Genomic DNA, 16665 nt, shown 5'->3' with positions numbered 1-16665 from the left:
GTGTCACAGTCAAAGGCACGATCACCCACACAGCCACTGCATTCACACAAACGCACACATAGCACATGCAAATGTGTGCACACATAACTAATGTGTGTTACTGCTGCATATCAAAGTCTTTATGCCTCCCTACAGACTCCAAAAAACATCAGATACACTCGCCCTCTCCCTCTGACAGACGTGCTTGATGCACATTTTATAGCATGCAGTGCTCCCTTGCAATACGCTTTTGTGTTCATTTGTTGTTGTTTTTGTTTTCCTGTTTTCGTTATGCAGCATGTTTCCGCGGAATAACCACGAGATTAAATGCAACTAAGTCAAAACTAGACAGATGCCCTATCACATTTGAAGTATCGCCACCTGCTGTGCTTTGAAAAATGAGTGGCTATATTTGAAGCATGAGCGTCGGGTCTGCTACCCTCCACTGTTTATCTTAGTTGACTTCCCATGGGGGATTGTAATGCCTGTGTCAGTGGGCACACTAATAGAGATGTGTGAGGTTAACACTATTGTATACATCAATGCTGGGGATCTGTGCTCCGCCATTATAGGCCTGTCACCTTCCTCCGGGGATTATACAGGTTTAGAATAGAAGATGGGATTCTTACAATACAATACTGAGGGGTTTTAATCTAGACAAACAACACCTTCATATGAGGTATTATAACAGACTGTCATCCGTAGATCTCACTTCTTGTAGAACAGGACGTGGAGGTGCTTGCAGAAGACCTGCCACAGACCATATTATGAGGATTAGTCAAAGTGAATCTACCTGTAAAATGTTAATGTGCTAAACCAAATGAAACTGTCTCAGCCTGCAATAAGAAGCATGAATTGGTAAAGGTTGAGAAGGTTACTTTCAAAATGTCATCTGTATCAGAATAGAGATTTTCCGCTGCAGATTGCATGGGTAGCATGACATTTCGTGTCTTCTGAAGTGCAGTTCCGATCCTTACAATATCCCAGCTATAAATTTTCAGCGATGCTAGTGACGCGACTCGAGAGAGGGCAATGTTGGGCTATTGGTTGTGATTTTAGTTTGTTGTCAAGTAGCACGTGGAATCAAATGGATTTAATGAACTGTTTACAGCTGATTAGGCAATGTTAGCATGCAAAATGCAAGATGTAAGACATGAGCATTATAATTGCTAAACACCAATATGTTAGCGCTGACAGTAGGAGCATGTTGGCATGGTGATGTTAGCAGCTGGCTCAAAGTTCAGCTGTTCAGCTGTTAAACTCTTGTGGTTATTCCACCTCCTTTTTAATCTCACTTTTTAAGCAAAGACTAGAAACATTTTTTCTCCATTTTCATAATATATTTTTAATAAAATTATATTTTAATCGCAAAAGTGATAGAAATTAACTTGACTGCTTCAAGATTTCAAGAGTCTGTTGTAACGGGGCCATTGTGGAGGACCTGCAGACATGGATAACTCTTAAATGTAATTTTTCCCCAGTAACAACATCCTCAAACATGTGATAGAACCTTTTTATTTTGTCACATCAACAGCATGGACACACATCGAATGAGCATGAACATTTAGCATTTTCACTAAAAATAAAATGGTACACAGCCGTATGGCTCAGACATTTAACCACTCCAAACAGGTTCCTTGGATTTAAAGTTTTTCATTACTAGCTCAAAGCCATTTCTGACAACTGGAGTGGCTGTACAGAGTTGAAGAACAGTTTCCCTTAACCCTGAGGCAAGGTGATTGTGTTTGTTTTCTTTTGTGCCTATGTAGATGTTTGTGTGCCGGTGGAAGTTTGCGTGGCAGATACATGTTTTTTTCCTTCTTTTTTTCCCGTTTCTGAAATAGCTTTCTGACCTTTCTGTGAAGTTTTTCCTCCTCTTTTGTGCTGTCAGCCATATCCTCCTCTCCTAAATCGATGGCTGCTACTTGTGCTCTCTTCCTAGCAGCAGCACAGGACTGGCATTGCTTAATGTTTAATAATGATAACAATCTCGATCTGACCCTCTACCTTCAGTTTGACCTCTCCTCTTTCTACCTTTATGTGAATTTATTCATAAAGGCGCACAGTGATTTAACCAAAAACCAAATAGCTATGGCAAAGGCCTGAAAGAAGGGTAACAAGTTGAGGGAGAAAACACATCAAACACAGCAGTCTTCATTTACATTTTCATTTAATTTTCCTTTGGCCTGTAGCGCTGTGTACAGAATCAATCTTTCTAACTCCATTTCCAATATATTACTGAGAGACAGCAGGAAGAGAGGGGAAGTATTGATTGACTGAGTGTTCATTGTGTCTTCTCACAAAGTGCGCACTTCATAAGCACGGCAATGAAATTGCTGTTTGTTTCCTTTTTCTGTGTCTTTATTTTATGTGAAATAGTAATAATGGTTGTTTGATATGGCTGAGGTGTGACAGTCAATATACATCTCTTTCTCTTTCTGCATCTGACCGTTCACTCACTGAGCAGCCTTTCAGTCCTATCTTAGCAACTGTAACTAGGCACAATATCTCTGTCAAGGTCTGGAATTCTCCACATGTGGAGATGATGTGCATGAGAGCATCTTAAACATACATAATTTCTACCACAAGGGCTATCGCAATCAAACCAATTGACTCAATGGTTTGAGGATGTCTTTAATTAACTGCAGCTACTGTAGCTAACGGAGATAAGCGGTGCTGTTTTGTTTTTATTTTTAGTCACGCTTTTTACTGATACTTTCAACACCATAGAAATTATTTGTGTACAAAATGATAAGCTATGTAAAATGATCCACCACGGTGTGCCCGTCTCTTAAAGCGATGTGACAAGCACGGGCTGGGTCATGTGACAAAGGGCTATTTTGATCCAAATAAGGCACAAGTCTACTGAGAACCTTTAAAAGAGATGCATCCCCACACAGACAGCATATTGCATTTATAAAACAAAATTACTGATATTGTTTTGATGACTTAATACCAAATGAGTTGCGTAGGAGTATCGATCCAGCTGTGTGGATCCAACAGGTCTTTGTATCTGTGTGGGGTAACAAGCATATTAATTAAGCTTTATGAGCATGTTTTACTTTGTGTGTTTTGTTGTGTGTACAAATAACACAGTAACAGCGCACATCATTATGCAGAATTTATTCAGTTTCCCCAGAGGTACACCTTTACATCGAATACAATTTCAGATTTAGTTTGTTTTGAAAACTAATGAATAATGTGGGATATTGTAAGTAGCAAATTAGCAAAATATTTAAGATTAGACACTTTAATGGGGAAATTTTACATTTAATAAATTTTGGGGGGGGGGGGGTTATTTTTCTATAAATGATGTAATACTGAAAGCACACAAATACCAGAGGCTGGTTAAGTGTGTGTTTAAAGCAAGCTAGAAATCTTAACAACTCCAGCTTGCCCAGTAACGCTAAATGCATCCTATTTCATACAAGAGTTTTGAGACCACATCATCATCAGCGTGACCCTAATGCTAACTAATTTTCTAACAGTAGCTACAAATAATAAAATGTAAAATTGTGATTATAGGTGTCAAAATCCATAGTTGCTGAGCAGAAATGAAAAGCATGCTTCTTTTAAGCCCAAAATAAAAACTATTAATAATAACCTTATTTAAAAAAATAAATGATTAAGAAGAAAAAAATACTAATTACTGAGGGGGAGGGATTTAGGGTTTCTAAAACTAATACTAAGCCATTGTACTACATTGTGGAGGTAAACAGCAAGCTGCCGTGTCACAGTTTAGTTTAGCCTTTCGTATGCATACCATAGTGTACATAAGTTACGCAAAGCAAGAGTAAATAGTGGATAAGTCAGTAAAACTGCAGTGACTATTCTGTGGCTTGTTGCAAACATAGATTTTTGTCTCTAGAGTTTTTGACATTAAAATAAAAATTCAGGCTGTCGGGTTCATTTGTCTTCAACCATCATTGGCAGCTGTGTATGCGATTCGCTGCCGCCACTGATGTTAGTTGCCAGTGTTTGTGTTAACTGAAAGCCTGACACTCATTCACACCTTCAGCTGGAAAGGTAGGCCAATGCGCCTCAGGACAAGTGCTCCATATACTTGCAGTATCTACTGAGATTCCAGTGATTTTCGGTGAGGAGGAGATACTCCTAATGGAGGTGTATATTAGGCAGCCAGCTGTCTGTTAGTGCAGCTCTGTGATTGATGGGAGGAGACACGCGCCATTTACTGGCCAAGCTGGAACTAGAAGGAATCTCCATCTTCTCCTTCAAAGCAGTCACAAGATACCTCACAAAGAAAATTGGCCTATTTCCATGAAGGTAAGACCTGCTAAATTCAGCACCAGTCACACAGCAATATAAGCAAGCACAAAGTGTGTGTGTGTGTGTGTGTGCGTGCGTGCGTGCGTGCGTGCGTGCGTGCGTGCGTGCGTGCGTGCGTGCGTGCGTGCGTGCGTGTGTGTGTGTGTGTGTGTGTGTGTTTTCTTCTTTTTCTCAGTCGTGCACACAAGCATGGGCAGTAATGAGAACCCAAACAAGGGCAATTGTTCAGGTACATAAATTGGTATTATTGCCAAGGTTCATAAATTGGCTTGCAATAGAGTTTACAGTGACTAGTTATACGATGCATCCATAACTGCGAGCACATTCACACATACAAAAATATGAACACAAACACTTTTTTGTAATTCCATCTGTCGCAGCTTACAGTTCAACTTCAGATAAATGTGCTGGAGATACCTGTCAGTCACCGTGGCTGAAAAGCCACCCACTTAAGCATTCAGATTTTTGTACTTGAATTTCCATAGTTTGTCAGCTTGGGTATGCTCCCAACATCCTACCCCCAAGTATGTTGATGGATGTATGGATGGAAGCGAGTTTAATATGAAAACCATCGTTCTATATGAGAATAAAATGACCGTGCCAGATTTCTAAATTGGAATAAACAGAACAAGTCTATAAAGATAAAGTTTGTTCTCAAATAACAATAGCGCTCTTTGCCTGTGGGATCTTTTGTGTCTTATTTGCCAAATTGCTCTCTTTCAGAGAAAAAAAACAGGATCAGACTCTTACTCTTGCATTACCACAAGTACTTTCATAACTGACAGTGTGGCAGTTAATTAAATCACCATCTCGTTCTCTCATATGTATGCTGTCCTGTGTTTAAACAGAGTAAGTTTGTCTCTGTGACTGACATACAGCATTCTGTCACCCACCCATTCATCAAGCTCTTGTGAAAACAATGGGCTGTTTGGAGCCGGTCCTGCCATCCTTTCCAGTCCAGGGGGACATGGGAGCCAAAGACAGATGCTGTCTCATCTCTGCTAATTTGATTTCTGGTGTGTGCCTGTTGGAGCTACATGGACTGCACATTAATTGAGATCATGCAAATAAGAGGGGTTTAATTTACTTAATTATAGCTTTTTTCCCCTCACAGTATTTTTTCTTGTCCCTCTCTCCTTTCTTGGGTCAGTCAAATGAATGTGTCATCTTGGTTTTCCATTAATCAACATCCTACTTGAGAATGCTTTTAATCACTTGAGAGTGTGTTTAGTATTGTTTGTTTTTATAATAATATAACAATGATAATTATAATAATAATAATAATAATAATAATTATTATTATTATTATTATTATTATTATTATTAGATAAGTGGAAGAAAATGCATGGATTGGTGGTTTTGCTTTGGCACAATTGTCAAAAATATACAAAAGAGTAGAGATAATGTTATATTATAGACAGCCTTCTATATAAGGAAAACGTGATTATGCTGAATAAACTATTGAACTGTGATGTGATTAAAACTAGTTTGTGATCCTGAGCAGCAACCTTAGTGGCTCATCAAGTTGTTACTAATGTGTTCAGTACTGGTTAATGTGACTTTACGTGTTATTAGTCCTTCACCTGTCAGTAATGATGAGTGTGGTTGCTTGGGAAACCTTTATATCTTTTTCGAGAGGGTCCTTCTTCCTAATGGTTTTACTTTCCTGTGGAAGGTGCAAACCATCATGATAAGAAAAAAAAAAGAAACACACACACCAAATTATTCATTTATCCACTTTAACCATTCTGTGTGCATTCATTTGACTGACTGAAGTGGCACAAGTTCAGTTTGCTCAAGGTTTAAGAGGTGAAGGGAAACTGTCTTCAGGTAACTTCAAAGCTGATTTAGTTATATGTTGCGGACTCACCGGGAATTCAGAATGGGTGGGTTTAGTTAAGAGCTTGAGGGTGTTTGAACTGCAAGAATCCCGGAGTGCATCATCCAGTCTCTGAGGTTAATGCTGAGCTAGCTGGTGATGGTCAGTAAATATTTCCAAGACACTGGCTGATGCCTTTTGAACCCCGGTGTCATGTTTTATGTTTGTTTGCATGCCTCGGGAGTCTGAGGGTATTTTCAGACAGTCTGAGCATGCTAACGTGCTCGGATGTTTTCAGTTTGAACAAATGGAAGCAGCAGTTTGAAAGTGATATGACTTATTTTACATTTAGCACAAAGAGAACATCTTTCATTTGGTACTTGTAAATGTTAAAAAATGTTTTAGAGCTGTCTGGAATTCATGGAAAAATTATAATGTTAATCATTGTGATGGGCTCCTTTAATTGCTTAAGGTAAGTCTGTTTAGCCAGTGTTATGTTTCCAGAACTACATAAAGATGTGCTTGGTCCTCAGCAGAGGCAAGTACAAATACTACATTACTGTACTTAAGTACAATTTTCAGCTACTTATACTTTAGTGTTTTTTTTTCTTCTGATTACTTTTTCATTTTACTCCCTACATTTTTTTTAAACAAATATCTGTACTTTCTACTCCTTACATATTCAAAACAGACTCGTTACTTTTGTGTTTGGGTCGAGTTATTATTTCGTCACTGGGAGCCTCCAAACATCAGAGCGATATGAAACAGATGGAAGGCAGTCGTGTTGGCACATTAGTCACCAGAGGATGTTGCATTAAAAAAGATGACGATTGTCAAAGCCAGGGGTTAAAAGTGGGACGGCGTTTTTTGTTTTTTGTTGTTTGTTTGTTTGTTTTGGGGTTTTGCCACAATGACTACATACATAGTTGCGGTTGCGGTACTTCCGCATCTAGCTAGCCCTACAGAAGAGGAGCATAAAGGGAGTGACTTTTTCAGAAGCAGGTAATTTCAAATGCAACGTTTCTATCAGTTCAACAAACATCAGCAAACACAGAGGCTGTTTGTGAGCAGTTTGTCGCAGTGTGTTGCTAGCTAAAGATCCAGCTGCTGTATTTGACAGGGGGAGAAAAGAAGGAGAGCTAACTTCACTCAGAGATGGAGAAAGATAAGAAAGACCGAACAGGAAGAAGAGAGGGTAAATTTAAAGGTAAGGACTGCTGTTTGATAAACTGTGATTGTAAAGCTTACATGTAAGTCCTCAATAAATCATTTTAAATCAGATATTGTGCATCTGACATTATGTTTTATCATATTGTGAAATATACTGCAAAACAAACTGAGGTAGACTAACTGTTATTGAAAGGTTGCATGTTAGTGCAGGATGAACTGGTTAGTTTGCTTTACTGTGATGGATTTAAAGCAAAGAACAGTGTGTGGCTGTGGTTTCATGGTCAGAGTTAGGTCACATGAATTGTAGCAGAGACTCATATGAATTCTAGCTGAACATGCTGAGAGCCATTCACTAACTTTATACCGTTTAGAAAAAGAAAGGATAAAGAGTCTACTGTCAGTGTAGAGGATGGATGTCAGCCAGGACAACCAATGAAACATCTGCTGACATCTGGTTTAATTAAGTTGTCTGCAGCCACAAAGAGCAGCAGGTCAACTGATCACAGCCTGTACATTAAGAAAATCTAATGGAGCTCCCAAAAGAAATTATTGTGAGTTATGATTCTTTTCCCCACACTGAGCCATTACAACCAATTTTAGGGTTCCTCCACCTGCTGAATCCACTTTAACCCCTGACTGTACTCATTTTCCTCTTTAGAGGCAGGGTGCGTATCAAGGACAAACACTTTCAACTGTTCCCCTAATTTTTACAGTCAAGTGAATATCTACAAATACCTGTCCTTATTAGATTTAAAGATAAATATTTGATATTGGGAGGGGTCTCCTGGGTCTCCTCCCACATTACACAGTGTAAATTGAGTTTGAAATATGCTGTCCTGAAGGGAAATTTGACTGAATGTACACAAATTGTACCTTAGCTTAATTTGCAAACACCCAGTGCAGTGGTTTAGTGCAGTTATGTGGTGATTAGTACTGTTGCTTCACAGCAAAAAAGCTCTGTGTTTGAATCCACTGGCTGGAAGGGCATTGTCTCCCTATGCCACTCTTGGTTCCCTCTGGGTCCCACAGATTCCTCCCACAATCCAAAGAAATGCATGGGTTAGGTAAATTGGTGATTCTAAATTGGCAGTGGGTGTGAAGGTGAGTGTGAATGGTTGTCTCTATGTGTTAGCCCTGCGATAGATTGGCAACCCTTCCAGGGTATATCCCACCTCTCACCATATGACAGCTGGGATAGGCTCCAACACCCCTATGACACAGATCTGGATGGATAGATGGATGAATGATGGAACCAAGCATTTTCGTTAAGGTCTGATTTAAAAAGAAATGCTAATATGATGTTTATATAGCTGGCGTGCATTTACGTTAGATGGAACTGGAGTTGAACTAAAAAGTGTAGTGTTGATGCTTTGGAAGAGTTGCAAGAAAACTGACACAGAACAGCCCATATATCAGATGACTGCAGATTTGCTTTAAAAAAGAGCATTTTGTTTAATTGTAATTAGTTTAATTCTGTCAGGCCTATCTTTAACCCTGCACTAATCAACATTGCAACATTGTGAGCTGTCTTTGAAGCCAGTTCTGTACAATAAGAGAATGAAGGCAGCATATGCTCCTGGAGTTTTTGCTGTTGTTTTGAAATCTCACCTTGGCAGAGTGAGAATAGTGTTTTAGCCCGTTTGTTGCAGAATGTGCCAGGAAATGGTAATATGGCAGACAAAAGTGTCAAAATAAATTATACATCTCTCCAAGACACACATATCATATCTGAATACATTATCACAACACAACCTGACTATGATTCAGTGTGTATTTTTATACCGATGTACTGATTTTAGGTATCTGTGTCGAGGAGGCACCTGCAGATAACTGCTATCCATTCCAGACATAATAACATGAAATAGCAGAGGCTGAACTCTGATCCAGGTGAAAGTTGAGGAGTATCAAAAGCAATATCTCACAGATGGCCACAGCTTCCCTTTAGAAACATCTGTTTATTGCCGCTCCACCCCCCCTCCCTCCTGCGCAGTTGCTTCAGTGTACCTCGAAACAGGTCTTGAGCAAACATCAGCCGTCTCATGGGGCTAGAGGGGGCCTCTGCATGCCACGTCTCTGTGACTTTGTCGAAGCATTACCACGGGTGAAACTATCACCAACTGTTGCTAGCAAGTAATATTAGTCGCATCAGCAGCATCGTCAGGCATTAACGATTTTTATTCAAAAGCAGGTTAACTATTGTTATTTGGCAGCAATTATACAGCCTGTCATCAGGCCAAGTGTGTAGAATAAACACATCATTTCCCACCTATAGAGCAAGTGTGTTGTGGCTGAATTCCCATCCCCCCCCCTGCAACAAACACACACACACATGCATGCACACCACCACCCACCCCCGCCTCCTCCACTTCTTTCCCCTTGAGTGAATCTGATAAAATTAATTGAAAAGAAAAGCAAGTAGCATCCTAAGGCAGTGTTATTGTTATTATTATAATTAGCAAACGTGGCGTGGCCCTCTGTCTCTGTGGCCTGTTAGCTCAGGGCCTAAAGCCTCTAATGAGGTGGCAGTCATGTGGCGTCAGCTCCACTTTGAAAGAGCAGTGCAGACAAAGCAGAAGGAGCTCATCACCATATCTTTGTGGGCCTGTGCGTGTGTGCATTTGCGTGTATATGCAGACAGAGTGCAAAACGGGGCCCCTGATAGCATTCGGTTGTGGTCAAGAATAAAGCGGACACCATCGACAAAAAGCATTCCAGTCCGTTAATGCACCGTTTGGATTTTTTTTTTTTTTAGTTCTGCTGCCTTGTTTACCCATATACTGCTAAAAGCATGGCCATTCATTATTTCAAAATGAACCTATAAAAAGCATAAAATTGGATTTATTTTAATAGGAAGTCAACAATTACTGTCTAGACACGAGTGAAAAATGAACAGTGTAGTCACTGGAAGCAGAGATAATTGTCTAGATCATCACATCATTACATCATCCAGGCATAAACATCTAAACATGAGTGAGCTTTAACTATACAGTAAGTTGGGAAAGATTTGTATCATTAATCTTGCTTTATGCTTGTTTCTGGGATTGGAACAGAAAATATGTTATCATTCTGTTGATACAATCTAGAGGAAAGCTCTGTTCTAGTTAGTGCTCCAATCCCTTTCCCTTGTACATCCCACATATTTTCTCACAACTCATCAAAACAAAGAGACGTTCTTGCTGTTTGTTTGTTCTTGTGTTGCATCATGGAAATACAAATTTGAGCTGTTTGCACAGAGAGCAGAAAAGACTTTTATTTTTGCAGGGTAACATTTACTGCCATTTATGGCTGTTTCACAGTGTTTGTAGTAGCTCCACTGTGGATTTGAACCATGGACCTTGATATCACTATGTGATTCTTCACACAGTGTGTGAGCTAAGATCAAACTTTGTCTTTTATATGAAATAATAGTGGCTGAAAATGTTCCATTATGGTGTTTCTTGGGTGTCAGATGTGCAGTCTATTCATGCAGACACAACAAAGCGCAACGTGCCGACACATTGGTGTCCCTACATTGCTAACCTCCAAAAGAGTTAGCAATGTAGATAAAAACAGAATATAATGATTTGCAAATCTAAGAAAGACAAAACAGTAAAAAGCAACATTTTATTTACAATAGAACATAAAAAGATATCATATCATTACATGAGACCATAAAATGTATTTTATACCATCCCCTCTTCTTTTAACAGCAATTATCCTGCTGAAATATCCAATGTCTTCCCTGAAAAAAAGATGCTGTCTGGATGGGAGCATGTAAAAGCTCCTAAACCTGTATATACGTTTCAGCATTGATGGTGCCTTTCCAGATGTGCAAGATGCCAATTCCATAGGTACAGATGCACCCCTATACAATCAGAGATGCAGGCTTTTGAACTGAGCACTGATAACAAGCCAAATGGTCCCAGTCTTCTTAATCTTTAACCTGGAGGACGAGGCATTCATGATTTTGAAATAAGAATTTAAAATTTCAGAACAGAAGAGTTTTTGACTTTGTCTCAGTCCGTTATAAATGAGCTGTGTCCCAGAGAAGACGGTGGATCATGTTCACATATGGCTTCTTTTTTACGTGATCGAGCTTTAATCTGCATTTGTGGGTGCCACAGTGATCTGTGTTCTCAGACAATGATTTCTGGAAATGTTCCTGAGCCCGTGCAGTCATTTTCATGACAGAACCATGCCTGTTTTTAATGAAGTGTCGTAATCCGTCCAGTATTGATTTCCAGCCTTTTCCTTTGTGCACAGAGATTTCTCCAGATTCTCACAATCTTTTGACAATATCATGTCATGATGAGATTTCCAAACTATTAAGAAACATTAGATTCATATTGTAGACACTTTTTTTTTTTTGCAGATTGGTGTCTTTACTTCTGAGAAGCTCTAGCTCTCTAAGATGCTCTTTTTTATACCCAATCATGTCACTGACCTGTTGCCAATTAACCTACTTAGATGCACATACTTTTCCAACCTTTTGTTTGCCCCTGTCCCAACTTTTTTCAAATGTGGTGCTGCCATCAAATTCAAAATGAGCTACTAATGAAACAGTAAACATGTCTAAACATTTGACCAATGTTCTACGTTTTATTGTCAATAAAATTGGGTCTGTTTTTTAAAATTGGGTTTCAGATTGCCAGGGATTATTCATGTGGCCTGACAGCAGACAACAGCAAAAAGCAATGTTTTTGATTTTTTTATGAAATAAGTTTCTTTCTGTTTTTTTTTTATCAGTAGTGATTGAAAAAAAATGAGAAAAAAAGGCTCAGCTGCATTTATGACAAGTTAAAACATATATTTTGAATATACAAAGAAAATCAAACAGACACAGTGAAGAAAACAATGTATGAGGTTTCCAGGGTGACTAAGCAACAGAGTGCAAACTGTAGAGATAATAATGTTTTATTTTATCCTGTGTTTCAGCTCATGTTGAGATATTGATTTAGCAGTTTAGCTAGTTTTCTTAGGACTGGATTAAGCTGCTGCCTCTAACTATAACTATAGTTATGAATCCAAGATCTGGATTCATAAAAACTGCAAACTGTTTTCATGGAGATTATATATTTATATATGTTAATGGCATTGTTTTAAAACAGATTTCAGTCTTAACAACATTTAAATTCAATGTTAGAAGATAATGACTGTGTTTCTTCTTAGGGCAATAGACCTCACTGTTTCATATCGTCAAAACATTTTGTTAAGCAGCATATTTTTCTTATGTATGTAATAGAAAAGGAAATGAATGTATTTATTATATGCGAATGTGCAATAATGTTAAATTGTTTATCGAGCAAGCTTAGAAATGAAATGAAATGAGCAAATAACTGGCCGAGAGCGAATCTTCGTTAAACTGGTCCAGCTCATAATTAGTCATTAACACTGGAAAAAGAAAAAGGTTGAACTTGGGTGTAACCCCAGGTCCTCCCAGCTGAGATCACAGGCTGATGTTCGGCAGGAGGCAGGCTATTTCGCCTTGAGCTGAGACTTAACACTAAAATTCAGGGGCGCACGCAGCTGTCAGAGGCCTTGATTGGTGGAAAAATGTACCAGTCATATGACCAAAAGTGAGCCCTTGCGGAGGTCTTTGAATGCAGTTTGCTGCCACACAGAAGTGTTTAGTTTCTCTGAGCCATCATGGGAAATTGCTGAGTAAAAATAAGTGGGTGTGTGTTCATGTGCACATATATACACATGGTGAAGTAGAGGGGGAGACTCAATTAAAAACCAGCTGTGCCCTATTCCTCTGTAAGCCCTCCAGCATTCCTCACCCTCCTCCTCTCATGTCTTACCCGCCATCCCCTCCTTCTCCAGTACCCCCTGCCACAAACCCCCCGCTGCACTGTAAGCTGCCTGTAAGCTTCTTGACTCATGCTGATGGATCTAATGCTTCCCCCGAAAACACGCCGGCACGCATTTGAATGTGCAGACATGTGTGCGCACATGGACATAATGAAACATGCAAACATAAAACAGCATAGCCTGCCCCTCAAATACACAGTATATGCTCATTTGCACCCCCCCGCTACTCGACGTAATTACAGCAGACTTGTGTGCCAATCCGAACGGGCTCCTTTCCACTCTCTCCAAGTCCCCGATGTACCTGTTACTGCCTCACATCAGCCAGCTCCCAGTGGCACTTGCGGTATTGAGGGTGAGATGAGAGAAAAAGAGAAATGGTTGGGAGCAGAAATACAAAGTCACAGCCTTTTGTTACTAAAGAGACAAACAAATAGACAGGCGCTGGAAAAACAGACTGAAAGGAATGCCCAAAAGCCTGTTAATATGGACTTTAATAACCAGCTTTATTTTGTGCAGCAAAGGTTAGTCTGAGCGCAAATTGGATAAAGAAACTGTCTGTCTAACACCCATTACTGCTGCTTTTTTCTCATATTTGTTAACTCAGAGCCCATCAGGTTTTCTTCATCCTTTTCATGCTGTTTTGAATAGTTATAACTTACGAGCTATATTACTGCTGTATCGAGAAAGGCACAGTTAATATAGCTTAATAAGGGTCTATCGAGAGGGCAGCAATAGTGCTTAGCCAGCTAATCAGTGGTAATTCTATAAGTTCAGGTCCTTTAATTAGCTCATTTGCATTTTGAAAATTAATCAAATTGATTATATAATTAACAGTGCAATGCATCTTCTTCGTTGTGTTTTTAAGGCACACGTTTTCACCCAGCTCACGCACAGATGCAGTCCGTATTGAGAGTTAACCCTTGTGGATGCAGATGTGACTGATGGTGATATATGTATGGGATAGAACTCATTGCACAAGGTTAAATAGAACCCCTGACACTATGCAGTCTGTAATAGCAGAGATAGCACTAGGAACACAATTCACAGTCAGAGCGCTGTAAGGCTCATGGACCCTGGGCATTGGCTATAAGCATTAAGTTTTGATAGGTTGTAATGGCCTGTGCTAATATTGGCTCATGATAGGGAAAGGTCAACTAACTCATCTACACGTATAGCATGTGACAACTGGCCTCGGGATTATTTTTTTCCTCATTTGAGCAAGTCTCAAGCAACAAATTCATCCACGGGTCAGATTGTGTGCCTCACTGTTTCTAATTACGGGGTAAGGCAGAAGGATGGGACAGAAGGCTAGGTACAGGAAAGGCTAGGAAATGCAGTGCAACCCCCTTTTGAGATTAAGGATGGCAGTTTATAGAAAGCGTGCAAGGCATTAACTAGTCTTACGTTAAAGAAGGAGTTTCTGGGTGGCTGAGGCCTTTCTCAGTGTCTGCATGCACTCCACACTGTTGCTTTGTGCGAGTTCTAGGATTGATCACCAACCTGCCTGAGAAGGACCCACACATCTCGTCCCATTTAATCTCAGATACTCTACATCAGAATAACATTAGAATAAACATTTTTAAACATTTTTTTAATTAATAAATGGACGAACAGTCTGGCCTCTTGTCTGCTGTTAATGTGAGACTCTTAATAATTTTCATAATCATGGCCAATTAAACACAGATGTTAGATACAATTAGCATTTATTTTTAGGTCGTTCGTGACAATTTGCTAAAATTAGCATTTCTGCGGGCTTAATTCATGCTTCATCAACAGGTGTTTGATTAATTGCCTGTTGTTTTGTTGCCAAGTGTAGCCTGTGTTTGTTTGTGTCTGTGTCAATCTATGCTAGGCTCACACTTGTGTTTTAGAGCACAGGAGTGAGGTCCTTTTGGCAGAAGTTGTGACATTATCAGCAAAGCATTAAGATCGAATGTGGGTCAAGGTTAGGAGTGAGATGAAGGCTTGGGGTTAGTCACTTTGAGGTTAAGGTTGAGTATATATGCAAAGAAGCTGCACAAACTTGTCTGTGTTTATGTCTCTTTTTTGATGATGATTTATTGATTTATTGATTAGCATTCAAATATCTCAGTGAATACAGAATAAAGATTACCACAAAGCAAGAAAGCACGAGACAAGGCTAATCAAAAGGTATTGGCTGAAGCATTTGCTTATTACGCCAACCCTTTTAACAAAAGATCTTTTTGCATGCAGCTCCTGTACACAGGGCTCGAAGCAAAGAATAAAACAAAGCAAAGCAAAAACAAACAAACAAACAGACAAAACAAAACAAAAAAAACTTTCCACCTTAGATAAGTAACTACATCAAAGCAAAACAATCAAGAGTTTCAGTATTATTATTTTTGCTCTTTTCATTCTTGATTTATATATTTTTCTAATACTCTATTTTTAAACATGTTTTTAAACAAGGAAAATGAACTACACCTTTTTAAATCACTGTCATAACTATTCCACAGGTTAACTCCTCTAACAGAAACACATCTCTGCTTTATGTCTCTGTATGCATACATGCACGTGTGAGAGCGGCCAGATGAGGGAGGATGTTTAAGTGGCGAGAGTTAGGCAAGACAACCACTGAGAATCAGGTTTTCACTCTAACTTATTTTGTGCAACTTTAAATACTAACTAAAAAAACAACAATACTTAAAAACTAGTTTGATCAGTAACAACGATATCTCTTCACTGTTTGGATTTGTAGGGGAAGACCAATTTGCTTAATACTGACAGAAAATTGGAAGCGAGTAAAGACAAGAGGATGGAGGATTTCCACAACTGATCCTGCTTTGTGGCAGGGCCGTAAGCAGAAGCTCGAATTAAAAAGAAAAACCATGAGCAAAATACTAGTGAGCAAGTGTGTGGTTTTAGCTTCTGGTTGATCTAATCTGGGGTTTGCTCGCTGGCCAGTCTCTGCATCCCCCTGGCTAAGTGTTGGCCTATTATAGGACATATTAAGGCTAATCTCTAGGTGTGTCCATATGCAAGGACTTAAGTGCAGATGGATAGGAAGGACTGATTTAATACTGCTGACATCACTGCTTTTAAGTCCACACTAACACCCTGCAAAATCGGAAGGAAAGGTGGGGGTTTGCCTCTGTTTTTTTTTTTTTGTTTGTTTGTTTTTTTTTACCATCATGATAATCTGTGGTCTTCTGGTTTGTGTCTTTTACTTTAAAAAAACAAAGACATGGATGCAACCATAAGAAGCCATCATACACTGTTGTCAACAAACTAGTGCTGCCTTGCTATATCTTAATGTAGCTAAGCTCATTAGCCTCAAGAAAACAAAACTCCACATTGGACAGTATGAGGCAACTAAAAATCCCTGGACAAAGCTGCACCTGCATGATTAAGAATGGGTACCATGAGCCCAAGTCAAAGCTTTCTATTTATTTTTTTTAGGTTATCACTTGGGGACTTTAAAATGGTTCAGTACGCCATCCTACCCTCATCTGCATTTTTCATCTTGTACTGCACCTGTGTTACCCACTAGAGATCTAGTGATTCCTTCCTCTTTCCTTTTACCCTTCGCTCTGAATTCAACCATGCCATCTGTGAATTCAAACCCATTTGCAGTTTTGTTAAATTTTACTTACGCTATA

The sequence above is a fragment of the Oreochromis aureus genome, linkage group 2, assembly GCF_013358895.1.
Source record: "Oreochromis aureus strain Israel breed Guangdong linkage group 2, ZZ_aureus, whole genome shotgun sequence".
NCBI classification, from domain to species: Eukaryota; Metazoa; Chordata; class Actinopteri; order Cichliformes; family Cichlidae; genus Oreochromis; species Oreochromis aureus.
This window is presented reverse-complemented; position numbering follows the sequence as displayed.